The following is a 5,044-nucleotide window of genomic DNA, read 5'->3' as shown; positions in this document are numbered from 1 at the left end:
AACATGAGTTGTAGCCTTAGCTACGGTTCCATTTCTTGCAAATCTATGTCGTACTTACTTTGGAATTTATATGTAAAGCAATATGGATATATTTTGCGCTTTAAAGCGCAAAATGTGGCGCGCCTTCAGTGATGTACTTATTAAAGTGCAAAGTGTTAATTCTTTGTTAGAAAATGAGACCAATATTCAAATTAAATTTTTTGAATTTTGTATCGATATTTGGTATATCGAGTCTTTTTATTACGATATTAAATGGGTACCCCATATTTTTACAGCGATACTTTAAACGAGTACTATATCGATACTTTCGTTTCGTGTCCCTACTTGTTATCACTTAGTGTTCAGTGTTTTTGCTATTAAAATTAAAAAAAAAGAAAATAATTTGGAGCTTAATTATAACTACTCAAAAATGCGAATATGTGGCAAATTTCAGACCTTGTGTCAAGAATGATAGAATACAAGATTGCGCCGTCCTGGGCGTTGACATTTGTGTAACACAAGTAAACAAAGAATAGAGCGAAAAGAAGAACGAGTTGAAACTGCCAAAGCAGTTCACTTTACAGCGAAAAACGTGTTTTAATTTTGCTAAATGCGAAAATATTGCATTTTTCACCTAATCTATTAGAAAACAGTGAACATTTTAGTGCACTCCATTGCTTTGCAATTGATGCTGCTTCAGCAAACGTTTTAGTACACTCCATTGCTTTGAAATTAAGGCTGCAGCAGCATTTCTGCGGGATTGATTAGTTAACTTGCTAATGGAGGCCGCGTGGAGCAGAAACAAAATCATTGTGAGGAAATGCTGTTAATATAATAATAGAGAAACATGTCGGGAACGGCTTTGCCGTGCCCTATGTACACAAAATGCAGCGATTCGTCCCAGCGCTACAGTTGCATCTACGCTTCTTGCATCTTGACGGCTGTCGCAATTTAACACACATCACTTCATTGTATTAGTTTTTACGCAGTCTTCCACTCAAAAATTACTCACAAATTGCAAATTAACACAATTTAAACTGATTTTTCACTTATAATTCATATTTCTCTTTCGCTGATTTGTAAACAAAGGTTTATTTACAAGTTACCCCAACTGTCAAAATCGGCAAGACCAAAGTGGCGGTACCACTGACGGCACACCTTTGTTCGCTGCACCATGACCTTGTGTGGTAGAAGTGGTGGATGCTGCAAAAAGTGTTAGTTCTACCACAATGTGGAGGGGTCCTATCACTGATAGCAGGCTTTAGTATTTATTAATCTTATAACGCTTATTTCCGAACGCATTAAAATTATNTACCTTTGTTCGCTGCACCATGACCTTGTGTGGTAGATGTGGTGGATGCTGCAAAAAGTGTTAGATCTACCACAATGTGGAGGAGTCCTATCACTGATAGCAGGCTTTAGTATTTATTAATCTTATAACGCTTATTTCCGAACGCATTAAAATTATACATGCACACCGTCTTCAAAAGAGTCACAACTCAAAATAATACGGTTGGCAGAAAGTGCGAAAAACTATTTTTTGGCACATGATATGGGCAAGGGCGAGTATACCTTAGGTTTTTTTTTTACCAAATTATAACAGAAATTTCCTCCAGCTTTTGCTGAAAGGTAAATAAAAGCTCTGTACATTTTTAGCGCATTAATTGAAAAATGCGAAATTATAAGTTGTGACTCTTTTGAAGACGATGTGGATATGTACGTCAAACCATCTGTCAGTTGAAAACAATGTTAAGTTTTACATTGTTTACTAGTATAGGTCGTTTCACATATTTAGAAAAATTTCTAGTTTGCCGGTTTAGTGAAATGGAAATCTAAGGTAAAGGTTTGAATTGCTTTTGTATGCAGAAATCGTTTACAAATGGTGATGTGAAGGAACTTTAAAACCAAAAGCAAATACTAGTATGTGTCAAAATTCCACGTCTGGTATGAAGTTTAAAATATTGAAGAGTATTTTTTTAAATGGACGTATTAAAAAAATTGGGTACCAAAACACTCATTAACCATTGTTTGTACTTGTACATCAGATACAATTATTCACAGGTATTCCCAGAAAGTTTTGCCTCACATAGACATTCGTGTCGCATTAATTTGATTTTGACGCAACTCTTTTGATTATTTTTATAATTTTCAAAACAAAAAGGTGAAACGGAGTTGGCATTGCTGAACGGCGACATACATATGTAAGTGTTTTAGGAAACTATCACGAAGAGAAATAAGTTCACATACATAAATTGTCCCTCATTACCCAGTAGATAATTTCAGGAGTTAAAAGCCCTTCCGAAAGGCCTTCCACTCTACATTCCTTTCTCCTTTCTTTTTTTGTATGGAGTGGTACAAATTGAAGGGCTTCCAGGTACGCTTTATGAATTTGTACAACGATTTTGGGTTGATGTGCCCAAACGCGTGAATCGAATCAAAAAACTTTTACACACACTTGTAAACAACAGTTCACGCTTTATTACAAAAATTTAATTTACTAAATCTGTGCAACAATTTAAGGCATAAATGCAGAATACGTACAATTCTCAAATTAAAAAAATTCATATGGGGATCGATAGAGATCATTGAGGTGAGTGTAACGATGTATTTTTTTTTTTTTTTGGGAAACAACAACTACAACAATTATTAAAGGGGTTTCAGTGCCTTTTCTTTGCAACACAGAATGAGAATTCTACTTTGTGAGGGTTATAATCCATAAGTGCGGCCGAAGGCCGCCTACGCAGAAAGGTGTTCTGTGCAAAAGGTGTTCAGCGCCTTTTCTTCGCAACACAGAAAGAGAATTCTACTTTGTGAGGGTTATAATCCATAAGTGCGGCCCAAGGCCGCCTACGCAGATAGGTGTTCTCTGCAAAAGGTGTTCAGCGCCTTTTCTTCGCAACACAGAAAGAGAATTCTACTTTGTGAGGGTTATAATCCATAAGTGCGGCCGAAGGCCGCCTACGCAGAATGGTGTTCTCTGCAAAAGGTGTTCAGCGCCTTTTCTTCGCAATACAGAAAGAGAATTCTACTTTGTGAGGGTTATAATCCATAAGTGCGGCCGAAGGCCGCCTACGCAAAAAGAAGTTTATACACAAAAACCCTGTATACTTTTTTTTCCATATTAATTCCATTTTCGTGAAAACTATAAAAAGGTATATGTATAAATATGTATATCAAATTAAAGAAAATTAAATTCTCTATCAAAATTGTCCAATTCCTTGAAGAGGTTTTCGAGAAATATTAATTTGAGAAAATGCGTAATTTGAACTTTGACCTTTAATAATTGTTGTAGTTGTTGTTTCCCAAAAAAAATAAATATACCGTTATGTTCACCTCAATGGTCTCTATCGATCCTATTTTTTTTTTTTAATTCGAGATTTGGTGGTATTGTGCATTTGTTCCTAATTTAACAATAACGTCGGTTGGAAATATGGTATTTGTTGCAAATTTTTGTTATAAATTTGTATATACATTTTTGTATACAAGATATTTTTATAAAACACCCAGTAACCAAAATAGACACAGAGTTGGGCAAAATTTATTCGAATGACGAATAACAATAATAAATAATTTTGTTTATTCAAAAAAAAATTATTCGAATGACGGTTAAATTATGTTATTCGTTATTCGAATAACTATTATCTTCATTAATTATTCGAATAACGAATAAAATAATAATAAAACAAGTAACTTATGTATATAGATATGTACATATATTTATGTATAAAATGATAACCGTTTTCGTTGTTGTGATTTAACTCAAACCCCTAGATAGATTTAAATCAAATTTTCGGAGGTTATTCCATGCGCATAAAGTCCTATTAAAGGCTACTAGAAAACTGCTTTGTGGCGATGGAGCCGAGTTATTTATAAAAGCCGTATTTATGAACTGATTTCGTGCAAATTCAAAATGTGTTCTTCCTGCATGATGAAAAATACTTATGCGAAAAATGGACCCGCTAGGTGGCGCTACAGTTGAGTTATTTAGAAAATCCCTACTTATTGTACAATCAGGTTGCAATTCATAATCGTGCTGCAGTCGAAATCTCTAGAAACCCCATATGTCTGGACTCCTTTGTTTTTTATGTTTATATTATACGAATTTACGATGTCCCACGTCGTCATATACCCTAAATGCGACCTTGCATCTACCTCCGATTGATGAAATTGCTCGGGCGGCCATTGCTGCAGCAGTAAGACTCAAGGAAACCAGCTCTTGGATATTTTAAAAGTGGCGAATCAGCAAGGAAAGTTTCGACCACATCCTTCCAATTCCTATATCAATGGCCAAATTTTACATCGAGGATTTTTGGCTCTCCTATAATAGAAAACGCACATCTGTGCTCTTCAGCATCCTTATAAGGACTTTTGTTGGCCTACATGACATAATACTAGAGGTTGACGCATCAGACCAATGTTGTAGTTGCAAGATCATAGAAGAAGATCACGCACGCTTAGAAAAGATCTCACAAGTGGAAATAAGACCATTGGTAAAGCTCATGACATTGAAAGGAATTTTTTCTTGCATATAGCATCAGAGCGCAATTTTTTTGACCGAAATATGTGTGAGAATTTTTACTTTACCCATATTTGGTTTTCAACGCTATTCTTGCATTGGCCAACGCAAAAAATCTTATCAGGGGCCGCGAAACCAGAGGGTATTCTTGATAAAATAGTAAACAAAATTCAGCTAACTTACAATCCTTGACAATAGAAATAAAAGTAAAAGGTGGCTCAGTGTGTTAAAAATGAGTTTTTATTCATTATTTAAAATAACGAATAAATTATTCGCAAGCAATTTATTCACGAATAATTTATTCGTGAATAAGTTATCTGCGAATAATTATATTACGGATAAAATTTTATTCGAATAATTATCTAAATAACAATTTATTCGAATAATGCCCAACTCTGAATAGACATCACTGGGGCGGTAGCCCCAGGTTTACCACACAGAAAGGGAATTCTAGTTACCTCATCCTTTCCCAAGCTTACATCACTGGGGCGGTGACTTTTCATAAAGCGGCGTTCATCCTCCTTCGTTTAGGGGGGGTTTGGGGGAGCC

General features: G+C 35.3%; 1 protein-coding gene across 11 annotated transcripts in view; it reads left to right on the top strand.

The window, feature by feature from the left end:
- The first annotated feature begins 1,717 nt into the window (after positions 1 to 1,717).
- The window catches only part of Socs16D (Suppressor of Cytokine Signaling at 16D), a 202,203-nt gene continuing 198,876 nt past the window's right edge, over positions 1,718 to 5,044 (top strand). For 2 of the 11 annotated variants that reach the window (XM_017611890.1, XM_017611893.1), the window contains exon 1: positions 1,726 to 1,816. The gene's annotated coding sequence lies outside the window, so the exon portion shown is untranslated. Of the gene's footprint in view, positions 2,181 to 5,044 lie in introns of all 11 variants that reach the window. The other 9 variants (XM_017611888.1, XM_017611887.1, XM_017611885.1 and 6 more) reach the window with 9 other exon arrangements.

Source organism: Rhagoletis zephyria, unplaced genomic scaffold, assembly GCF_001687245.7.
Source record: "Rhagoletis zephyria isolate East Lansing unplaced genomic scaffold, Rhagoletis_zephyria_1.1 Rzeph_scaffold_00473, whole genome shotgun sequence".
In the NCBI taxonomy this organism is placed as follows: Eukaryota; Metazoa; Arthropoda; class Insecta; order Diptera; family Tephritidae; genus Rhagoletis; species Rhagoletis zephyria.
The sequence above is the reverse complement of the archived record's forward strand: the minus strand, read 5'-3'. Positions and strand labels throughout refer to the sequence as shown.